Source organism: Hibiscus syriacus, unplaced genomic scaffold, assembly GCF_006381635.1.
Source record: "Hibiscus syriacus cultivar Baekdansim isolate YM2019G1 unplaced genomic scaffold, ASM638163v2 tig00111847_pilon, whole genome shotgun sequence".
Lineage (NCBI taxonomy): Eukaryota > Viridiplantae > Streptophyta > Magnoliopsida > Malvales > Malvaceae > Hibiscus > Hibiscus syriacus.
Window position 1 is genome coordinate 318,056 of NW_024063200.1, and position 26,627 is coordinate 344,682.

Sequence of the window (26,627 nt, forward strand, 5' to 3'; positions counted from 1 at the left end):
TAGATTAAAAAGCTCTTTACAATTAGAGTTATACATCTTTGACAAAGGTATCAAGATTGAATATCAGAAAAAAAAGGACCCTAACATTACTTCAGAAGAAATGCATCCCAAATACTACCCTTTCCACAAAAATGAGAGAGCCCTCTCAAATGCAAGGAATTAGACAAAAGGCTTGGTATTGATATTTAGAAGCATATAATGTGGGGCATCTTTTGTAACCTTGCAAAGCTGACTAGATTACCTTTTTTGTTGTTGAGATTCGACGATGAAATTTGACAAATCTAGTCTAAAGTTAGCTGCAGGGAATTAAAGTTTGGTAATGAGATTTTCTAAATTTCACTAAACACTTAGACTATAACAGGTTCTCTGTAAAAAGTAAGAGTCATGTATAAAAGCTGAGCTATTCCACTAAGGCAATTGGTTCTAGAGGAAACTCAAAAGCCCCGACTTTATGAATAGATTATGTTCAAAATATGGCATTGTTCGGGTACTCGACAGTTCGGTGTTTGCTCTACTGTGATTGTCAAGTCGAAGTCTTTGTGATGAAATGAACCCTTCAGCTAGCCCGATGAAGGCTAATGTCAGTAAAGCTGAATTCAGCTAGCCAAAATGGCAAAATAAAAAGTCGTTGTAAATAATACCTGTTATAGTCTATTTCACACATGTACATACGGAAATCTCATTATTAGACCGATATTTTCACACTACTTTGAAAAGAATCAAAGATTTCAGAGAATTGAAATGGAAGTATTCTAAAAGGTCTAGTAATTGTTATACTAGATCGTATCATTTTGTACGTATTCGGTTAAAGATATCAAGTCCAAAAAAGTGAGGCATGTGACAATGTTCACAAAAGAGTGAGAGAGGAGTGACATCTTCACTAAGATGTAACCATAGAAAATAGGGAAGCCAACCTGAAGCTAACATCCTAATCTTGATACTTATCAAAGAGCTATAACTCTGAAATAGTAAAAGTTGTTGATTCTTTTAATATTCTTTGAACCCATGCTTATGATTTGATTCTATTGTGAACCTATAAGGACAATATTTTACAAAATTCCTTCATTCTTTTATAAGAAAGGAAGAAGAACATTTTCAAATAGGATTATCCCAAAAGAGGAAGAATCCTGAGTCAAGTTGATGCTTATTCTACATATTTGAGAAAATGAATAAGCAAGGCCAGAATAATGAAGCTTTTCACATTCTTGAAAGCAAGTGGCCTGAGAAATCAAAGTCTGGGGAATTGGACTTATAATGTTCCTTTGTGACAACCAGTCAAGAAGAAGATGATTATCTCATTTGAAAGAATAACACTGGAATAAGAGCATTCAACATTATGATATTTGGCACCAAGGAAGCCACATGTGTACCTATAATGGAGCATTATCAAAATTAGACCTCATGAGAAGTATGAATGGACATTAGGAGTAAACAATACAACTTAGAATGTTGGCGTATGCTGAAGGCCCATTTCAGTCAGAAATAATCCATGTGGGGCAGGCTGAAGGCCCATTTTAGACAAAAATGATCCAAATAGGATATTTTTGACGATCACATCAATGTTTAAGCATTTTTAAGGCTCACATTGACAAAGAAGAAAATGCTGGGGCATGCTGAACCCTTATCATCCTATGGAAAGATTATCGATTTGAGCAAATATTTCCCTTGAAGCTGAAAGGTATGAAGAATGAAAATGGTGAAATAATGACAGTAGACATCATTGTTCTGTCCACCATGTGATCACATTATTCCTACATGAGTCAAAGGAAAAGATGAATGTGTTGTTAAATGTTCCCTGATATAATACAAACAAGTTAAAGTATCCTATTTGTATTCTTACTGAAGTATCATTGTGACATCATACAAAAGCTTCAAACATCATGCAAAGAATTCCCTAGTGAAGAGATCTAGGCAGGAACCACAGGAAATGATGAATGTGTTGTCAAATGTTTTACGAACCAGTAATTACGGTGCTAAACCAATGTTACGATCATGTGGTTAACTTAAGATGAAAATTTTCCTCAATTCCAAGAATCAGAAATGAGTCATGATGAAGATTTCTTTCCACAAAAGAAATGTTGGAACTTTAACAACAAGAATCTAGTGAAGCCAACCAAGATTGAACGATGGGTTATGATTTGAAGAACCTTGTTCGAGATCTGATTAAATATGGAGATATGGAAGGAATTAGGATAAATCTTTTTATGAGTTATTTCAAGGGATATGGAGACATGAAAGGAATTAGGATAAATCTTTTTATGAGTTATTTTAAGAGATATGGAGACATGAAATGAATTAGGATAAATCCTTTTTGTGAAGTGTTTCAAGAATTAAATCAGAACAGATGTGGCTAATATCCTGATTAATCTCCGTTGGGTTCAACATTTTCATATCTACATGCTTTAAAGATGATAGATTTTATTTTAAAAAAATGATAGTTTCTCTTTTCAAAGATGATAGATTATTTTTTCAAAGAAAAAAGCTTTATTAGATGTCTACACAAGTTCAGGTAAGGACAGCTGGTATTATCAAGAACAAAGTGGGACAACAAGGTCATAATTCTAAGTATCGCAAGAGTCCCATAAATGAAACAGTTCTTCTAAAGGCAAAAAAAGACACAAAGATACAAGTTGATCAGATGGTTCCTCAGAAAGGTAAGTTTGATAGCATAAGTTATTATTTTGTTTAAAGATAGCCTTGAAAAAGAAGAAGATCAAACTTTGGATTCAGATGAAGATTGATGCATTCATACATTCATAAGAACATCATTTGCATAAAGATCATGCATTTCATTGATATATTTGATTGCATTTGCATAAATACATTTTTCATAAGAAAATGCAGGGACAAAATACCTTATGAGTATAAGGTAGGATCTAAATCACAAATGCAGGAGTCATGTTTAAAGAGGCAAACATCTGAAGAATAGGTGAACGCAATCCATACAGAGAACGTATTGGGGCATGCCCAACCAACAAGTTGTCTTAAAAAATGAGAAAACAATTTTCAACTTTTCTCATTCAATCTTTTCTAAAAATGAAATTTTTGAAAAGTAAGAGGTTTCTTACCTAGTAAATTATTTCCCACGGATTTGTAAAACCTCCAGGTCATATGTAAAACCTCATGGTAGGATGTTTTCGCATGAAAATGAGAAAGCAAGTTGTAAAGTTTCTCATTTAATGTTCTAGAAAATTATATCCTCCGAGTCATCTGTGAAACCTCCGGGTAGGATGTTTTCGCATGAAAATGAGAAAGTGATTTTCAAAGTTTCTTATTTAATATTCTAGAAAATTAAATCCTCCGGGTGATTTGTAAAACGTCTGGGTCATCTGTAAAACCTCAGGGTAGGATGATTTTTAATTTTAATTTCCTAATAATAATAAGTTAGTAAGACAAAAATTTCTTGTCTTTTTATCTTTGCTTTATTCTTGTTAACACAAAAATAAGCAAAGAGGAGCAACTGTCGATAGTCATTTTCATCCGGTCTTATTATTATTTTTATTATCATATTATTATTATTATTATTATATATAATTATATATTATACTATTATTATATTATTAATATTATTACTACTAATATTATTATTATTAATAATAATTATTACAAGCCCAAATTAATAACCCGAGGCCCAATATTACTAATATAACACGAAACCCGTTTATAGATGCTAACCCAAGTCAAACCCAAAACCAGTCAGACCCGGTCCAGGCCCAAAAAGCCTAAACATAGCAGTTAGGGTTTCCATAACTTGTCTCCAGCGCTGCTCTCTCTCAGTCATCCGATTGAAAGAGATCTGATGGCCCAGACCTTCTATCAGTTAGGGTTTTCACCCTAGTAGCCGCCGCCTCCAGTAAGCTTCACCACCGCCGTTGTCACCATCAAATCTCACTCGAATCTAATAGAACACTCCAGAAAAGTAACAAGGGCCGCACAACGCATCAAGATAGGGTGAGTCACCACTGTAGGTCCGGTGACTCACCGGGGTACAGTCGTTTAACAAGACAAAAGAGTGCGTCGAAGAGCCCTATAAATAGGGTCAAACCTGCACAACAAGAAAAAGCAACAGAGAGAGAGCAAGAAGAGAACATTCATGCAAAACAAAAGACAGATAGAGACTACCACAACGATCCACAACCAGTAGCAAAATCAAAGAGAAGAGAAGGCTTACCAGAGGTCATCCTAATATTCATGAGACTCCACGCACCCCAGAGAATAGGAAATGCCGAAGGTAAAAAGCCAGATCTACGTCGTTGAGTGGCTTTTTAGGGAAAACTAAGGTCGGATCTAGGTTTAAGGGTAAAAGAGGAAAAGTTTGATATAGTTTGGTATTTTTCGGCCACCATGACAACAGAATACGGCGGAACTGGGTGGTCGGCCGGTGGTAACCATCCCTCAAGCGAGGGAATTTAGATAGAAGAGAGAGCTTCTCTCTCAATGGAGAGAGAAGCAAAATGAAGAAATGAGAGAGATATCTCCCTTTGGGTCAGTTTTAGGGCTTAAATACCATCTCCCGAATGATGTCGTTTTGGGGGAGGGTATCTTTGTAATTTTTGCATGGTTAAACTACACGTGTGGTCCCCTTGATTTGTAAGCCTTTTAATTTGGTCACGAAAGCAGGTTCCTTCGCATTTTAATTTTGTGTTTTAATTTTATTTATTTATGTTTTAGTCTTTACTATATTAATACATATATTTTAGGTAAAATTATATTTAGTCCTTAAATATTAATAAATTCTATTTTAATCCCATATTAATTTAGGTTAAATTATATAATTAGTACATAATTATAGTATTATTTTGAATGAGCTAAATTAATTTTAATATTTCATATATTAGTCATTAATTATTAGTATAATTAATTAATATTAGAATTTTTACTCTAAGATTATTATTATAACATATTAACATAATTTATCTAGTTTTAATATTAAATACTATAATAGTATTAATAGTATTAATATTAAATATTTAGTATTTATATTAAATTAAAATTAAAAAAAAACAAATTTATGAATTACTTCAAAGATATTTAATTAATAAATACCGGTACTAATTTTGGGCGTTGTGAGAATGCTAATTATTTTCCAAACGTAACCGACCCCCGAACTCATTTTTTTGGTAAGCAGACCCTAGTTGTATTATTTTAATATTATTCTGAGGAATTTTTATTAAAATAATATGACATTTTGGTGACCAATCTCACCGAATTAAAAGATTGGTGGCGACTCTATAACTTGGTGTTTCATCTGATTCATGGAGGATAAACACTTACTTTTTCGAGACTAGTTACACCGTCTGGGGTGTACTATTTGCACTCTCCATCGCCAGAGCAGATAAACGTCTCGACAGTACCACATCCACGATTGTAATAGGACTAGACAACCTGTTACATCCCTTTTTTGACCTCTTATCATGGTTGTAATATTACAAAGTTCATGGTATAAAAATGTCAAAATCGCAAAACCCTAACTATATTTCTGACAATCACTAAAATGTTTTATAAACAAAAGATATTGAGTGTGCATCAAATTCTTGGATTTACTGGTAATAATATCCTTCCAATCAATTGGAGAAGATATGCTCAAGTTGTAAAGATGATTTCTTGTTCGGTAGAATGTTCATCAACTTTAAATTCACTCTCCAACCACGTTATCTGTATCCACAATCATTTTATGACATCTTTTGGTGGCTCCAACAATTGTTCGTAAATCGAGTCTTGATTGTATTTGTTACATCTCACCAATGACGCACCATTGATCGAAACACCGAGTTGGTAAGTCACATCTTTCAAAGTAATCATCGTTTCACCACTAGGAAAATGAAACATATGAGTTTTGGGCCTCTAGCGTTCAATCAACCCTAAAATTAGTATAGACATCAGCTTAAAACCATGAAGAAATGTCGTAGGATACAATCCAGATTGTTGTAGATAAATAACAATCCAGTTATGCAACTCCTCACTTTTAAATTTCAAACATTTAATAATTTTTTTAAAACAATAACATTAATATAATAATTTGAACTTTTATAAATGGAAAGAAAATAAATTTATCGGATTGAGTTCAAGTGAGGAAATATGAACTTCATTAAGATGTAACATTTGTTCTCGGGTAGACATTTTATCACAAACTCTTCAAAACACAATATAATATGTCTCAATCAATTTTTTTTCTTCTAAACAAATAACAATACAAAAATTAAACCCAAAATCCTTATTTATGCAAAATATTCAACGGTCATAAACGACTAGTCCAATGTAACTCATCATATCGATGTGACGAGTTTTATTGTACTAGTTGTTTTATGGCCGTTGGAATCTGCTCATTGCCTAAAGTCCAGTAACGACTACTCTTTTTAAATTCAAATGGAACTCATCATCTCCACATGACAAGTTCCATTTTCTTTTTAATAAATCAAAATATATTAGTTTAATTAATTTAAAAAATTAAATATATTTTAATAAAATTAGTCACGTGTGTGTGACGAGTTATTGAGAAACTAATAAACAATTCGGTCCCATGAGGCCACATACCTGAATCCATTAATTAATAATATTTTGTATAAACTCGTCACACAATGATGACGAATTTGTCCTATACTGTAGCAAACGAAATAGAATGTAAAATAATATTAGAATAGACCTATTGAGTAAAATAATTAATTTTCTTGGATTATTGACAAAAAAAAAACCTAGAAGCATAATTTGATGATCATTAATATACATTATCATAGAAAATAAATATTATTGAGTTCAATCCATCCTATTTGATAGGAAATTAAAATATTAAATAAAATGGTAACATACACTATTCCTCACTGAACTTTACTCTCTTTCTTTATTTTATTCACTGTATTTTCAATTTTTTTAATTTATTCATTGAACTTTTGAATTGTTCTTGTTTTGATCACTCTGGATTATTTTATTATATTTTTATAAAAATAATTTAAAATAAATTATTATTATTATTTTAAATTCAAAAATACTTAAAATAATCAGTGCCCACCTTTGACCACTGTTAACCTTCATAATAATAATAAATTATTTTTATTAAATAACAATAAAAAATTCCATGTCATACTAAAATAATAATAAAATAATTCAGAGTGATCAAAACATGAACAATTTGAAAGTTCAGTGAGCAAATTAAAAAATTAAAAGTACAGTGAGTAAAATAAGTGCAAGAATAAAATTCAGTGAGGAATGACGTATTTTACGCTAAATAAAATTCGAATCAATTAGTTCAAAATGAGCAAAACTCAGGCCATCATCCCCACCAATAAAGAATCATAAATTTTGGTTGAATGATTAGTTCTATAGCTTTCATGTTTTAATTTAGACAACAACTCAGTGAGTGAGAAGTGTGATGATGATGATGAATTCAGACAGCACCAACAAAAACAAAGAAGAAGAAGAAGAAGACAATGAGATTGAGAAAACCAAAACTAGTCTTATGAGAACCTTAGTTGAAACACAAGATCCTTCTTCCAAGGTACACTTTGCTTCTCCATCTCTTATTTTGGTTCCCTTAATTTTCTTCTCTAATAATTATTCTTGAAGCTCTCCTTCTGCGAAACCGAGTTAATCCCATCTGTTTGTACAGTCACTTAAAAATATGATGTTTAACAAGTTTAAGATTTGAATTTTGACTTACACGCCATCTCTTATTTTTAGACCAAACTTCTCTTATGTCAAAACTATTGTTGAAAAAAATACACTAAGGGTCAAACCGATTAGCTTTTGATTGATTTCAATCGACTTATACGATATTAAATTAAATCACTAGACTAATTGATTGTTGATTAATTTAATCGGCTTGATGTAATTTTTTTTTACCATAGTCAAAGTTTAGACTGAGAATATGAAATTAGGGATCATAAAAAACTCTTGTTTTCTCACCAACATGATTATGATCCGACATAGGGTCTATTACGCCATGGATTCGGATATTTTGTAGGAAGTAGACGATTTGACAATCCGGAGATTTTTACGAGCTCGAGATCTAGATGTGGAGAAAGCGTCAGCAATGTTCCTGAAATATCTTAAATGGAGACGAAACTGTATTCCTAATGGTTTCATTTAAAATGAAATCCGACAGAACAAGATGTTATTGCAAGGTTTGGACAAGAAAGGACGACCCGTAGGTGTTCTTCTTGCCGGAAGACATTTCCAACATAAGGGCGGCGTCGAGGAATTCAAGCGTACGTTCACTTCTTGTCCACACTCACTTTTCTTCGGTTAATTTTCCCCCCCTCTTGATTTACTTTTTGTAAATTTACGGGTTTTATAGTCTACATTTTCGACAAAATATTTGCAAGGAAATTGTTTTATCTTATGTTTCTCTATGGAGTTTATGACATCATGTGTATTATAATAATACAATAACCATACATGATAATGTGGGTCACCATTACAAAGGCATAAGTATTTTTAGTCCCATAGCAAGGAACAAAAATCTTTTACGCTGACCTAAGTAGATCCTTCATTGTAGGTAAATTCTTCTACCCTTTATAAGTGTATGTGTTACTATAAATATCAAAACCTCTATATCTTAAAATCATCTCGGTATATATTTTTCTATTCGTTAATTTTTTCTTTATATTTTCTATTCAGATTAATATTTATTAAAAAATTAATATTTTTTATTTAATTGATTATTATTATTATCCCTCGAGATTTTATGGTTTAAACATTGTATATGTAAGGTGGTATGAATGTTTGCTGTCAAATAATTGATAGTCTTTAAAAAATTACTACTTTATATTTACCTTAAATTTATTAAAAAAAACTAATATTTTCGATTTAATCGATTATGGGACAAAATTTGTTGTCTTTTCTTTTTAAACGAAAGTGTTTGTTGAATTCTGGAGGATAGATTTTATCATAAAATATCAAGATGCCTCGAGGACAGGAGAAATTCATGGTGATAGGAGATCTTGATGGGATATGCAAACTGCGACATCCGAGCGTACCTTGCAGCTCTATCTCTAGTGCAGGTTTAAACGGGATTGTCTCCGGAAAGGTGGACTAATATACGGTTAATATATGGTATTACCGGATACATTAAAAGATATTTGATAAATTTAGTTTAGCGCTACCGGAAATATCGAGTAATAATAATGTAATAAGTGGAAATCATGAAGAAATATTAAAAAATTTGGCAATCGGCAAACTTAGCTTGTCGGTTTGTGTCGATACTTTATAAAAATATATTGATCCATAACAATATAACAAGTAAAAAAATGACAAAACCGGTCTATAAATGACAAAACAGGTAAAGCGCTACCGGATATATTGAAAGTGTTGATACTTTATAAAAATGTATCTATCCATAACAATATAACATGTAAAAAAATGACAAAACCGGTCTATAAATGACAAAACAGGTAAAGCGCTACCGGATATATTGAAAGTGTCGATACTTTATAAAAATGTATCGATCCATAATAATATAACAGGTAAAAATATGACAAAACCGGTCTCGAAATGACAAAACCGGTAAAGAGCTACCGGATATGTTGATAGTGTCTATATTTTATTATAAGTATCGATACTTTTGGAATTTAAAAGAAAAGAAGTTATAGCGCCAATAAAGTGTCGATATTTTATAAAAATGTATTGATCCACAATATAACATGTAAAAATATGACAAAATCGATCTCGAAATGACAAAATCGGTAGTAAAAAAGTGTGCTTGTGTGATCATTTTTATTTCAGAATTTTCATTTTTTTAATACAAAAAGTTGGATATTTTAAGCAAAACCCAGTAAAAAAATAACAAAAACTTTGCAGTAACAAAAAAATAACATTGGGAAAACCTACCATGCTATCAGTTTCTCAAAGAACAAAAACTCATAAACAAACATATCTCAACGCAAACTTATGATATACTCTTATTATCTCCATAGGATAAAGTTAGACCAGTTTTAGTTTCTTAAAGAATAAACTTATGATTGAAGAACTCAAATTGATGCACGCATAAGTGTCGATGCATTTATGAAAAGTATCGATTCAAAAAACATTGAAATCGATAATTATTATGTAACAGGTAAATTTACAATGTAACCGGTAAAAATATACTGGTTAATTAGCAAATAGGTTTACATTATGTATCGACACTCTTTAAATATGTGTCGATACGTTTTTCCCAATATAAAAGCACAACGAGGTGCACGTATAAAGTGTCGATACATTTAAAATTGTATCAATCCCAAAAACATCAAAACTGATAATTATAATCTAATAGGTAAATTTGCAATGTTCCCGGTTTAAATATACATGTTTAGTTAGAAAATAAGTTAATATAAGCGCTGCCTATTACATTATATAAGCGCTACATAATATATTATTGTACTTGCTAATATTTTCGGTTAAATGATATAACATAACCGATCTAAATTTTAACCGATCATTTATTTAACAAGTCACGTCATTTTTTAACCTTTTTTTAGCGCCGCACAGCAGAATCACCCATTTAAACACTTTGTAATTCCCATTTATTACTCAAAATCAACACTGATTTGTGCCCTGAAAATGGCAGGATTACTACCCTGAAAGACTAGGAAAGCTGTTAATCGTCCATGCCCCATACATATTCATGGCGGCCTGGAAGATTGTTTGCCCTTTCATCGACGTTAAAACCAGGAACAAGGTACGTTCCTGATTTCTCACTCAACAAATTGCCTGCAAAATAATGGATATTTTTAAACTTTTAAACATACTTTTTTATCAAATCAAAAGTTTAAATTACAATTATTACGTAATTATTTCGAGGTTTTAATAACAAACACTTGTTTGTGTGGAAATTGCTGATAGTTTTCGTGGCGAACAAGAAGCTGAAATCAACGTTGCTTGAAGATATAGACGAGAGCCAGCTCCCCGAAACATATGGTGGACAACTGCCCTTGATTCCCATTCAACACACCATATATATATATTCTCAATATCATGCAGATAAAGTTGCTGAAAATTGAGTCTGTTAAGAATTTAAAGAGATTTTACAACTCTATTAAAAGAGAGTTGAATGCTGGAGTGTATGAATTATAATGTATCCTTCGTAATTGCTATATCTATATTATTTGTGAGCTTCTTGTTGGCTTAAAATCTATAATTATGAGCATATATTTATAATGTATATTATTATCATAAAATATGACATAAATTAAATGACCAATTATGTTAAAAAGTTATAAGGAATTAGAAGTGTCATGGAAATAAAAGTATAGATATTATTAAAGTTGTATTTATAATTTGATGAGGGGCAGAGTTATAAGTACGAACAATAATTGATTCTTAAATCAGCTATATAAAGGAGTTATAGTCTCCAAAAAATAGACAATTTCATATTTACTCTTATCTCTGTCAGAAAATTTGTACTTAAGAGTACTCTATCTTCTTAGAATGTCACAATAAAAAAAAGACTAAAGATTTAAACCTATCAATTAATTCAGGTATGCTTCCGCAAATCTAGTATTTCTTGTTCTTGATGTTTTGATCCTGATTTGTTTTCATAATTATTATGATTTGGTTCTAACAGCTCTTTGTTTGAGCTTTGTAAACAATTACGTCAGTTTATACGTAAACTTGGTCGGATAATATTTTGGGAAAAATGATTTTCTCACCTAAGATATTAGGGTGATTATTTTCTCACCTAGAGTGAATGTTATAGTGCTCCATAAAAGACTCCCCGAACATCTGACGACTTCTAAAAGACTATACATCTTCAATGTCTTTTGGAAAGATGCAATTTTATGGACATGTATGAAGCTTAGAGAAAATGTTATATTTTCTGAGTGTCTTCAAGAAGTCGTCAAATCTTCTAGACATATTCCACAATATACAATAACATGTTAGAAAGTAATCATCCTAACACTTTATATAAAAAAAAAAATCAATTTTCTCAAAATATTGCCAACTAAATGTTTATCGAAAATGCTTACGAAAAATAATCTTAATTGTTTACACGAAAACGTACATACAATATATGAGAGAGTGATAGGGGTAAAAACATGTATTGTTATGGTTGGAACAAGATTTGAACTGTGTAAACATTCTTATGTGTTCTTTGATAGTAAAATCGTTTAGGTAGGGTAATGAATCTTCTTTTCAAGTGTGTTGTCATAATTTTTTTAATTTTCAATTAAAGAGAGTTATAATGTTATCAAAATATGGTCAAATGATATCACATCTTTTCAGAAGATGATTGAACACACGACGTCTTTCATAGAAGACGCACTATAATTTCACTTTCACACCCTGAATTTTATCAGATTAATAATAATATTTGCTAGAAAAATTATTAAGAATTAAATCAATATTTTAATTAATGTTGGAGACTGATCTGTAGCTTAAGAAAAGTTCAGGGATTTGGGCCTTGTTTACCCTTCATTCCTTTGTTAGTTGAAATAAAAATAAATAAATAGGTGAGAAAATATATAGTTAAGGTTCACAGGGCTCAAACCTGAGACCTTTTGGTAACTAAGTCTAAGCCTAAGTCTTAGGGGTTGTTTGTTTACTTCAGAATGATTAAGCACTGAATGATTCAAATGTTGAATGATTCAGAGACTCTGTATGAATTAGCTCTGAATGTGACATACTGTTTGATAATGGCTCTGAATAATTCATAATGTACTTCTGTGCTGAATCATTCAACATTGTTTTGTTGAATCAGTCAGCACTGAATCATTAGAGGTAAGAAACAAACGCACTAAATATTGAACGGTTTAACATTCAGTGATGAATGGTTCCATTCATAGCCAAACAAACAACCCCTTAGCCAATTAAACTAGGATACTATAGTTTGTATAGAATGATAAAAATTAATGATAACTAGGTTTCGGTGGGATTTTGTAACTCCTTTTTACCCAAACACTTTCTACCAATCGTGAAACAACCAAGCTTCCAGAAGGCCATCACCATCCTCAAAACATGCCCATCGTCGATCAACCGCCTCTGGTTGACGGTGACTTAAACTGCTACTAGCAGCAGCTTCGACATCACCTCGAGAGCAAACCCCAATAGTCGAATCATCATCATCACCCACCGTTCGCTGCAAATCAGAGGAAAACCTCTCGTTGGACTCCACCGCTCTCCTCATCCTTCGTTGTTGTGTAATCTCCAGCGGTGTCATGCACTACCTCTACCAATGTGTTTGTCTTCTCCATCTGACCAAAACCATGGTTCCCCCTCAACGAGATGCCCCGTCGATCGTCGTAGAGAAGCCATTGAAGATCCAACAGAAAACCTCAACTCCTATCATTGTTTTAGTCGGTTCTACCCACCACAATCACATGCTTGCCTCACCATCATCATTGTGGTGTTCCTCGGCTGATTCTAAACAAAACCCAACTAGGTCAGTCACTCCACTTTCTTACCTCCGTCGTCTGTCGTTGGGGCAAGCTTCTGATTCTTTTTTTTATTGTATTTTTGGTTTGATTTCTGAATTGGTTTTAATTAGATTGGTGAGAAAAGAATCAGGAGTGATTGGCCACTCAAAACCGACCATGTTGTCGTCACACGTGCCTCCTTGGTGCGTGGGCTTCGTCTTCCTCATTGAATTGATTCGAGTCAACTCAAATTAGATTGAGTCAACTGAGATCAAATCAAATCAACTCGAACCAGTCTAGATTATCAACTTGACTGTTGACTTTTGATCTGATTGTTGACATGCCTAGAGTTGACTTTAACATTTGAAATTATTGACTTTGACATAAAATAATTATTTTTTCAAAAAGTCTTACTTTATATTTTTCGACGTCTTAAATTCAAATTCGAATTTTATTTCGTCAAATTCAAACTCGTTAAACAATTTTTCAACATTTTATCTATAGATTTGATATGATTTTCACGCTTCAGTACCGTTTCTGATGTAATTTGTTTTGTTATGCATTCGAGACTTTTTGTGATGTCGAATTCAAGTTCAAGGTGATCGAATGGAATTTAATTAACATATTGAGGTAATACTCAACTATCTCTTTTATGTTTTATGGTATACATTGATAGTTGGTAAATGAATGAATGAGTTCAATTGATCATACAAATATCGTTAATTGAGGTAAACTCAATACGATTACAATAAGAAGTTAGTAGACTATATAAGACTCGGATGACTCGAGTACGGGATTAAAAGGCTGATAACAAATTACAAAAATACCCTTAAGGTGTAAAAATGATATGTATTGACCCTCATAGTGAATTAACCCGAGAATTTATATTTTGGCCCGATAAAATTACTGATGCACCTGTTAATTCCTGATCTTAGGAAAATATTTGATAATCAGTTCCTAACCTCAAAAAGCACAAGAATTATAAATTCTGATTTCTTGAGCATACACCAGAAGATTAATTCACCGGAAGTAATGCACATGGTGGAATAGAATAAAATGACTATAATACCCTTGAGCTCTAAAACGATAGAAATACCCTTGAGTTTCCAAATGACCCAAATACCCTTGGTGTTCCTCGACTGATTCCAAACAAAACCCAATTGGGTTTGTCGCTCTATCGCCCTGCATCTGTTATCTGTCGCTGGGGTAATATTCTAATTCTTTTTTCGGTTATTTCATCGTATTTAGTGTTTGATTTCTAAATTATTTTTGGTTAGATTATTGAGAAAATGAATCAGGAGTGATCGGCCACCCGAAACCGACCTTGTCGCCACCGCTCGCATCGCCTTGGCAAGTGGGCTTCATCTTCCCGGTTGAATCTTCTAGAATCGGTCTGAGACAACTCGAAGCAAATTGAGTCAACCCAAGTCGGTCTGAGTCAACCCAAATCGGTCTGGACCGTTGACCAAATTGTTGACTTTTGACCTAACCGTTGACATGGCTAGAGTTAACTTTGACCTTTGACTGTGTTGACCGTTAACTTTAACCAAAAAGTCAAAATTTTCTAAAATGTCTTATTTTATGTTTTTGGACGTCTTGAATCCAAATCCAAAGTGTTTCAACAAATTCGAACTTGGTAAGTTGTTTTTCAGCGTTTTATCTATTGATTCAATATGATTTTCACGTTTAAATTTTGTTTCTGACATAATTTGTTTTGTTGTGTACCTGAGACTTTATGAGAAGTAATACTTTACTACCTCTTGTATTCTTTATGGTATACATTGATAGTTGGTAAATGTATGAATAAGTTCGATTGATCATATGGATACCGTTATTTGAGTTAAACCCAATATGATTACGATAAGAAGTTAGTAAACTATATAAGACTCAGATGACTCACGTAAGAAATTATGAAAATACCTTTATGGTGTAAAAATGATTTGTATTGACCCTGATAGTGGAATTACCCTGAGAATATGTATTTTAACCAGATAAAATTATTGATGCACCTGTTAGTTCTTGATTTATTCAGAAAATCTCTAATAATCAATTTCTAACCTCACAAAAAGCACAAGAAGTATAAATTCTAATTTCTTAAGTATACATCAGACGATTAATTCACCAGAAATAATGCACATGGTGGAATAGAATGAAACGACTATAATACGCTTGAGCTATAAGGTGACGAGAATACCCTTGAGTTTCCAAATACTCTCTGGATCCTAAATTATTTTGATGTAAGGTTCTCGTATACCTTCCTGATGCACTCAAATTCCAAATGGTCATAAAGTACAAATTTTTAATTGTCTAATTTGATATGTTAGTAATCGAAGCCTTTTAATAAGGATATTATATCCGAAATCTGAACAACTTACAGAAGATAATGTTTTCCCTCTTGATAATTATTACGTACCTCCGAAAAATATATGAATCCTATAGTGTGTTCCCTATGCACATAAATATTTTCTCCAAATTTTAAAAAAGTATATCTCTGATATTTGAAATAAAAACATGGTTTTTAATATTTGATTTATGAGCTCTACTTTCTAATCTCTGGTTTTTTGATGCTAGATACATTTGAATCCTGATTATGATATTATTGTTTAACCTATTTTATATTGGGTACTATTCGGGAATTGTTATGAAGTTTTGCAAGTTCGGCTCCGATTAAGCTGGTAATTCCTTATAGACCTAAAACAACTCTTGGGTGGGCTCTTGGACCTAATAGGTCTAGTGATAAGACCTTATGGACCTTAAGACACTCCCTTAAGGTGACTCTTTTGTTTTGTGCTTAGGATAAGTCCTTATGGACCTGGGGGCACTCCCCTTAGGTGACTCCTACGCCTCGGCTAGGGTAAGTCCTTATGGATCTAAGGTGTTCCCTTACTTTAGCTCATACACCCAATGGGCCTAAGGTAAGTCTTTATGGATACAGTTCAGGGGAATTACATATGGAGTGTTTGGTAAGAGGGTATTATTGTGATTTTAAAAATCTATTCTACTGAAATAAACTACTATTTCTGATTTTGTTGGAACACACTAGACTCCTCATTCCCATGTTATGAATTTGTCTCTCTAAACATTTCCTTTGAACTGTAAGCTTCATGACTGTTACCTGAAGAATTAATTCGTGAAATCTCAACTCATTGTTGGACTTGTATATACATGGATAACTAAGGAAATTTTATCCTTCCATTTATCTGCTTGTCCTTTAGCATCATCTGGTAGTTTTGTATTATTGAGCTTTCCCAAATCTCACTCTGTTACTCACAATTTCAGGTTAAAGAATCGATCTTGTGCAGCATAGACATCAGTATGGAAGTTCCTCTAGCGTTGCTTACGAGTAGGATACCTGCATGATTAGAGGGCATGTAGGTCACATTTATTTTTATATCAGTGTCTGAAACGTATTTTGAGGTTGTATATTATTTGAATTCTGTTTTAACATTAGAATGATTTTTGAACTTGTGATGTTATGTATAAATTGTTTTACAGTTTTAAAAAGTTTAGTAAAAAAATTAATTTTCCCTGAAATTTTACCGTGGGTTGCTTCGGTGACCCTAATATGACACTTCGAATCGGGTCACCCGTATCGATATGAGGTGTTACATTCAGAATCTTCACCGAAAAAGCACTGTAATTTCAACGTATTCTCCAATCTATTGCAGATAAAACACTACTTGAGAAAATAATCTCAACACTAATTCAACAATCTTTTTCCCCATAGTTGGTCGATTTTTCCTTTGTTTGATACAGTGAAGATTCGATAAACATGTGATAGTTGCCTACAAGTGTATTGTTTAACTCACATCGTTAATTATTGTTAAGATTTATTTATTATTAAATGTACGACTAATATTAATATTGATGTCACAATGAACTAATTAGAGTGTTATATATAAGTATCGTGTCATTAGAATTTAATAATATTATATTTTTTTTAGTAATTGGTGTTCGGTTAATAGTGAATTTGGTTTCATTGTGGTTGCTATATATGATGGGTGATTCTCCCATCTTGATTCAATGTAAAAAGTTGGTGTTCATTTGTATAGTGAATTTATCTGCGATGTTTCTAAAAAAAAAGCATAAATGCGATCACTGTAGTAGTATATATTACATTGTGAAGTGAACTTCAACATCATATGTTCGATTATAATAAAGTCTGTGATTTTGAATGCATTTTTAGTGTTCATAATATAAAACTTCAATTTTTATTGAAATAAGGTTTCAAGATTTAAATCCATACCTAAACAGAATTAGCATTAATCAACAAGGCTAAATTAAAGACGATAAGGACCTAATTAGATTATATAAAAATGTGAAGACGCATGTAGTTGTTTAACCATTTTTAAAATTTAACTAGATCTTACCCTGCTGAGTCCCAGTAAAGCAAAGGGGATTGTCACAATTCAAATTAAATTGAGTTTTATTTTAAATTTATTTATGATTTTAATATATGAAAATAAGTGTTTTATGTTTATATTAATAAAATGATGAGTCTAGTGCACGTCGCATACCACAACACACCACTATCATTTTTATTTCGTTTTAATACTTAAATTTTATTTTTTTCAATACCATTAACGACAATGCTGATGTGGATGTCAATTTTTATTTATTTTTATTTTCATATCACCTTTTTATTTCTTTCATAGCATTTTTTTAATTAACTTTATTCAACCAATTAAATGGTGACACATTTCACCAACTATGGGGATAAAATAAAAGAAAGTATCCTTGCTCTTAGCATGAACCAAACCTTGGCCTATTATATGAAATACATAGCACTCAACCATTGAATTAAAATAGTAATTTAAGTTAATTTCTCCACATTTTTTATTTAATTTATATAATAGTATCATAAAAAATTAATATTTTCTTATAATTTTAAAATTTGAATATGTGATACTTTAAATTAATGATCGAAAACTTAGTCATTCAACTATAATGTAGATCTATTTTCATTATATCAAACTTAATACTTATATTGTCGAAACGGTATCTTACCCGAGATGAGATTTTAAAAACCACACCAATTTTTAATTATTCTCTTTATGAAAAGTGTATGTGATTTTAAAAAAAATCTCGTTTCGAAAAAATTGGGATTCCTATTTAAAATAAAATGTACGGTTCGAATAGTCGTCACTAATCTTTGATTAGGGTGTGATTGGGCACTAAAAAATAAATGTCATTTTAATAAAATATTAATTTTAATTAAAAAGATAAACTTGGGGTCTGTGTTACCAAAATTTGAGTTCGGGAGTCGGTTACGTGTGGGGAAGGATTAGCACCCCCACAACGCCCTAAATCGGTTCCTAGTCGATTCATTAATTGTCTTTGCAATAAAATATACAAGCTCGAGTCTGATTTAATTTAAGATCCCCTAAAATAATATTTTTTTAAATTTTGTTGAAAGATAATAATATTTAATTATTTTTTATCGAGAAGAAACGATTTATCATACCTTGAAGCAATCAATTCTTACTACAATTGAAATGAGAAATATTAAAATTTCATTCTAAATTTCAAAATAATAATACCCAAAATAATTTTTAAAGAGAAAATAATAATATTTAATTATTTCCGATCGAACATTATTATCTTGAAAACCCTTTGAAAACACATGAAAAAAGTCAAACAAATTAAAAAGCCTATCAAACAATTGATTAATTATTTATTTTACCAATATTTAATGAGAATAAGGATATTCAATTAATTAAATATCTCTAGACGAGACCATAGATTCGATCTTAACAATCTTTTCTCGATGAATTTAATTAAAAAAATACGATCTTTTCCTCAAATCCCTAATTTTAAAAATTGATTTGCTTTAATAGGTGTTATTTAGAGGGATAGACTTTCGTTTTAAAATTATCGAAAGTAACTTTCTTATACGTTAAGACAATTACTTTACGATAATATTAAATCGATCGAATATTACCCTTAATCAATTTATTTCGGTTCGAGTCAAGAGATGCTTATGAAGATATCATGCAAAATTAATTTAAAATAAACCCTAAAGCTATACGTACAAACAAAATAAATTTACATACATATTATTTGAAAGCATATAAAAAATCACAATTGAAATCAACAAATGAAATAATATTTATTATATTATACTATACTTAGCATGCAAAGTTTAATAATATATATATATGTACGATTCATGAAGCTACGTGCAAAATACATTTACTACCTACACATACACTTAGACATTAATTAGAATAATATATTTTAAAAAATTGATATTATAATTACTTAAGGAATATAATACATAAAAAAACATTATCATTAATTAAAACAAAAAAAACATGGGATTAGGATTTAAATATAGTAAATTTTATGAACAAAAGTTAGTCCTCTTATAAATATATTTGAAAGTTGAGACATGGGATTAGGATTTAAATATAGTAAATTTTATACACAAAAATTAGTGTTCTACCTTATATTAAAACAAAAAATTTAAATTGGGGCATATATAATTATACTATTCTTATTAAAAAATTAATGATATTATAATTAATTAAAAACAAAACGTGGGATTCAAAATACATTGCAAAATATGGACAAAAGTTAGTGTTTTACTTTATGTTAAAACAAAAATTTTAAAGTGGAGCAAAATTTTTATCATAACTTTTAATAATGGTATTACCTTTATGTCTTTATTATTATTTTAATTATCCATTATATATATTTTATTTTAAATACTAGTATATATTATTAGGATATATGTGATAAAAATAATAAATAAGTATTAGATTTAAATTATTTAAACATAAAAGGTAATAATAAAAATAAAATAAAATTGCAATTAAATAATAACCAAAATAATAATATAGCATTAAATTAAAATATATATAAATTATTGGTCAATATTTGAAATATCACAAATTATAGATATTGGTAGTCTAATTATCCTTAATTATTAATCAGTTATTAATATATTATAATTTAAAGGACTAAATACGTCATTTACCATAAAATATATAAACATGAGAAAGTGACTAAATTATAAATAAAATAAAATTCGAAAATAGAATAAAAATGTATCTAAATTGATTTTAACGATTAAAATGGAAAATTTACGAAGTAAAGGTATTGAAGACATGGTTTTCTTATGTAGGAAATTATAGAGACACCCCTCACCAAAATGACGTAGTTTTTGTGAGGGCATAAATACCCTTAAATGGCAAAAAATGGCCTTCATCTCCTCATTTTTCATTTTTTGTTCTCTCTCTATGGAGAGAACTCTCTCTTTCTTCTCTCTAAAACCCTCCCGTTGGAGGTGATCCGGTCACCTTCGAAAATGAACTCCGACACCGATGACCACCGCCGACCACCGTTCACGGTGGTCGAAATTTTTTAAACTACCCCCAAAATATAGATCTCTCCAATCTAAACCCAAATATGGCCTTTATTTCTTCTAAAAACTCTTTAATCTTAATAGATCTAAGTTTTTATCTTCAAAATCACGATGGTTTCCGGCGATAATAGGCTTCTTTGAAGGTAAGTTTCTTCTCAGTTTCTTCTCTCTCTTTTGGTTTGTTGCTCATTTTTCCTCCTTTTTCCCCGTTGTTCTCCATTTGCCGTTGTGTTCTTTTTTTTGCAGGGAAATCTAGGCTTTTTATAGCCCTCAAAATACTGTTTGAGGCGGTGGTGACTCACCATATAGCTAATGAAGTGTGCGGCTATCATCGCTTCTTCTGGACCCTTCTGTTAGAGGCGGTGGCGGCGTGGCAACGTCGGAGTGGACCATCTGGAGGCGGCGCCAAAATAGTCCCTCGGGTTGGTGAACCCTAGGATTCTTGCTAGATTGGATCTGGACCGTTGGATATCTCCAGATCCAACGGTTGTAGATGTTGGCGGCTAAGATGAGATGTGAAAACCCTAATCGAGTTTTGGGCTTCTTGGGCCTGGACAGGGTCTAGGCCTGAATTGGGTTGATTTTGTAAAATGGGCCTTCATGTTGTATTATTTTTAATAATATATATATAATAATATTAATAATAATTGTAATATAATAATAATAATATATAGTCTAGGACAAAAATGACTGTCGACAGCTGCCCCTCTTTGCTTATTTTTGTGTTAACAAGAATAGAGCAAAGATAAAAAGGCAAGATATTTTTGTTCTACTGACAAGTTTTTATAAGGAAATTAAAGTAAAAAAAACATCCTACCTTGAGGTTTTACAGATGACCCAGAGGTTTTACAAATTACCCAGAGGTTTTAATTTTTTAGAACATTAAATGAGAAACTTTGTTTATTACTTTCTCATTTTCATACGAAAACATCCTACCCTGAGGTTTTACAGATGACCCGGAGGTTTTACAAATTACCCGAAGGTTTTAATTTTCTAGAACATTAAATGACAAACTTTGTTTATTACTTTCTCATTTTCATGTGAAAACATCCTACCTTGAGGTTTTACAAATGACCCGGAGGTTTTAATTTTCTATAACATTAAATGAGAAACTTTGGTTATTACTTTCTCATTTTCATGCGAAAACATCCTACCTTGAGGTTTTACAGATGATCCTGAGGTTTTACAAATTACCCGGAGGTTTTAATTTTCTAGAACATTAAATGAGAAACTTTGGTTATTTCTTTCTCATTTTCATGCGAAAACATCATACCCTGAGGTTTTACAAATTACCCGGAGGTTTTAATTTTCTATAACATTAAATGAGAAACTTTGTTTATTACTTTCTCATTTTCATGCGAAAACATCCTACCCTGAGGTTTTACAGATGACCCGGAGGTTTTACAAATTACTCGAAGGTTTTAATTTTCTAGAACATTAAATGACAAACTTTGTTTATTACTTTCTCATTTTCATGCGAAAAAAATCCTACCCTGAGGTTTTACAAATGACCCGGAGGATTTACAAATTACCCGGAGGTTTTAATTTTCTAGAACATTAAATGAGAAACTTTGGTTATTACTTTCTCATTTTCATGAGAAAACATCCTACCTTAAGGTTTTATAGATGACCCTGAGGTTTTACAAATTACCCGGAGGTTTTAATTTTCTAGAACATTAAATGAGAAACTTTGGTTATTACTTTCTCATTTTCAAGCAAAAACATCCTACCCTGAGGTTTTACAGATGACCTTGAGGTTTTACAAATTACCCGGAGGTTTTAATTTTCTATAACATTAAATGAGAAACTTTGTTTATTACTTTCTCATTTTCATGCGAAAATATCCTACCCTGAGGTTTTACAGATGACCCTGAGGTTTTACAAATTACCCGGAGGTTTTAATTTTCTATAACATTAAATGAGAACCTTTGTTTATTACTTTCTCATTTTCATGCGAAAACATCCTACCCTGAGGTTTTACAGATGACCCGGAGGATTTACAAATTACCCGGAGGTTTTAATTTTCTAGAACATTAAATGAGAAACTTTGATTATTACTTTCTCATTTTTCATGCGAAAATATCCTACCCCGAGGTTTTACAGATGACCTGGAAGATTTACAAATTTGTGGAAAATACTTTACTGTGTAAGAAACTTCTTACTTTTCAAGAATTTCATTTTCTAATAAAGATTAAATGAGAAACTTGTTGGTTTATTTGTGGATTGCGTTAATCTATTCTTCAGATGTTTGTCTCTCCTAACATGTTCCTGTATTTGGGATTTGAATTATACCTTACATTTGTAAGGTACTTTGTCCCTGCATCTTCATGTGAAAAATGTATTTATGCAAATGCAATCAAATGTAATGCATGGTCTTAAATAATGTTCTTATGAATGCAAAATGTCGATTTAATCTTCGTTTGACTTCAGAGTGACGAATTCAATCTTCTTCCACTTAATAATTCCTTTCCAGGGTTTCCTCCAAATATCAGTGTAGCAACTTATGCTATCAAACTTGCATTTATTAAGAACCATCTGATCAACTTTTATCTTTGTGTCTTCCTTGTCTCAATTTGCATTAAAGTCTCAGAAGAAATGTTTCATTTACAAAGCTCTTGTTGTAGTCAAAATTATGACCTTAGTGTCCCCATTTTATCCTTGAACTTGTTTGAAAATCCAATCAAGCTTTCATTTTTTAAATGAGAATCTATCATCTTTGGATAATGTAGATGTAAATATGCCAAACTAAGTAAATACCAATAAGATAACAAAGTTTGTTCTGATTTGACTTTTGAAACACATCACAAGGAGAATTTATCCTAGTTCTTTTCATGTGACTTCTGCCCATATTTTTTTCAGTGAAGCTCTTTGCGTAACATTCAGAGCTTTTGTAGGACTTTACTTAAGAACAAATCTCATTGGGAATAAATGTGGGATGCCTTAACTTGTCAGCATCAATGTAAGTGAAATTACCAGTATAATGCAACCGTATGATGAACAAAATGATCATATATAGTCATCTCCATTGTCACTATTTCACCATTTTCATTATTTATACCTTTATGTATCATTGGAAATATTTTTTCAAATCAATGATCTTTCTGAAGGATGATATGGGCTTTTAGCATGCCCCAGTGTTTGCTTCTTGTTGATATGAGCCTTCAACAATGCCCCTCATGAATCATTTCTGATTGATTGGAATGGGCCTTCAAAATGTCTCAACATTCTATTTCTGGTTGAAATGGACTTTCAAAATATCTCAACCTTTTTATGCTAGTGTGAGCCTTCAAGATGCCTCACATGGATCATATGGACCTTCAAAAATACATCCAACCTTCAAGTCAAAAAATTTACTCTCAATGTCCATTGAATTTGAATCTCATGATTCCTACGAGGTACAACTTTAATAATGCCTCATAGTGGGTACTTGTAGCTCTCTTCGTGACCCAATTTGTTATTCTTGAATACTCTCATTCCATTGTTACTAAACATCAATGTTGTTAAGTAACTTGAGGGATTCTCTTCATGTTGTCACCATAAACATTTAAGAAGTAATCAATCCTTCTGACATAAATGTCTGAGATATGTGTTTCTTCTGAATGAGGTAATTATCTCCTTGATTTAGTCGCATTCTTGCCCTTTTTACTATGCACTGGGATATATGCCCTTTTTAAATAGGGTAATCCTTCTTGATGAATTGTTGATAATATCACTAGAGAGTATTACAAATTCAATTCTCCAGTCTTTCAGGTCTTTCGGACCACTTGTTTTCAAAAATGTGAAATGCTTCATTATTCTGGCATTTCTTATTCTTTTTCTCCGATAGAGGTAGAATAAGCGTCAACTTGCTTCAAAGACCTTTCTCATTTGAGATTGTCCTGTTTGAAAATGTTTTTCCTCCTTTCTTTATCAAAGAATGGAAGAATTTTGTAAAATATTGCCCCTTACAGGTTCACAATTGAATCAAATCATAAGCATGAGTTCAAAGAATATCAAATAAATCAACTACTCTTTTAAATCATTCAAAAATCATATTCCTATGGAAAGTGTCAAAATTATTGATTGATTTAAGGTGTAAGTTGATTCTGGTAAAGTAAGTTCTTTCAGGGTGGTCTAGTATATATGTCTCTTTGAGCGTCCACTAACTTGAAGAAATGGTTGTTTTGCTCGTCTCATAGAGATACTTCTTGATTCCAAACTCTCAAGAACATCTTTGGGATGTGCGGTGCTTCATCAAGAGCTTAAGATCGTCTCTTATGTCATTGTTGCACCATTCAATATTCGAGCCGCCTTTTCAGGTTTTCAACTCGAATCCTCCTTTGACTTCAAGACGTTATTTAGAAATTTTACATCTTGAACCCCACTTTTATCATTTTTCATATCATGCATTTAAAGGTTTTAAAAACCAACTTTTGCAAATAAAAAATCAATCCTGAGAGGCAGAATGAAATATGAAGATAATCTCTTTCACATAGAAATCCATGTATGATTAGAATGGACTTTTCAGGTACGTAACGTAGGACAGGGTTCATGGTTATTAAAGAAAGGGATAAAAAGGCCCAAAAAAGTGTTTAAGGGTAATTGAACCAATGATCAATTCATTCAGATGCCTTCAATCTTGCCTTGCTTGACTTGGATCTGCTTTGCTACTTGTATTTCATCATTTCTTTTTCTAGATCCCTCTTATATCTTGAACATTTCTTGCGTTTCTTGTTGAATATGAATCTTTGAACTAATTGTACTTGATCAACCTTGTAACTTGAGGCTCAATGAGTCATCCATCTTGATTCAATTTCTTCTTCTTTTCTTTTCTCTTTTATTTTTTTATTTTTATTTTTCTTTATTTTTTATTTTTATTTTTATTTTTCTTTATTTTTATTTTTATTTTTCTTTTTCTTTTTCTTTTTATTTTTTTTTCTTTTTCTTTCCTTTTTCTTTTCTTTTGGATGAGTATAGGACTTTAATTGCTTTGAGTCTTCTTGCATTTCAGAAATTCTTTCGTTATTCTTGAATGGATTGATCTTCAAGAACTTTGTATTTGATCTACCTTGTGGTATCTTGATATTTCTCACTTTATTTCACCATGATTTACTTTTGTAGCGAAATCTGGATTGATGATCTTCACTCATGCGAACAGGTGTCCTTCATCTTTGCCCCCCAATGTGGAGGTTGATCCTTGGTTAGGGTTTAATCAGAAGAAAAATTATTCAGGCTCAAATGAGGACAACAAGGGATATATTTTTCTCCTTTTGCGAAGGGATAAATGAAAGAAGGTCGTTCATCATTTCATACACAGAAATCTTTGTGAAAAGAGATATCCCAGGGGGATGAATATTCAAGATTAACTTTTATTTACATGAAAACAATGTAATTAATGTATTATATTTTATCTAAATCAATCCCTCTTTTCTTTTTTCTTCTTCTTGCTTCGAAAATGCCCAAATCACTCGAAATTCTCTTCTACAAGTTGATACATGATGCCTAATCTCGTTTCTTCTTGCAAGAAGGTTAATAGATAAATGCATGTTCGGTCCTTTTGAGGTCTTTTGGTTTCATCGGTATGACAGTTTTGTATTTGGAAGGACAAAGGTATGACTTTTGAAGCCATATATGGTGGAAGGTAGTATCATAAACCAATCAGCTTTACCCGAGAAGATAAACATATAAATTTGGTATCTCTAAAAACAGGTAGAGACATTACTTAAGAGTCTCAGATAAATGTAATGTCAAGATTTGGTTTTGATAAGGACCAAGAATAGATCAAGTAATTGTATGGAATATGAGAGGTCTAATTTTACCACTTGCCAAAGATCTATAATTCTTGAAAAATTAGAAGAATATTTAATTTACTTGATACTAAAAAAATTTCAAGATTAAAATTTGATTCTTTGCTCATAACCTTAAAAGTAACACAAATTTATTTATTTCAAAAAAAG

General features: G+C 31.4%; 1 pseudogene; it reads left to right on the top strand.

The window, feature by feature from the left end:
- The first annotated feature begins 7,359 nt into the window (after positions 1–7,359).
- On the top strand, positions 7,360–10,973 carry LOC120172201 (annotated as a pseudogene).
- Positions 10,974–26,627: the final 15,654 nt, after the last annotated feature.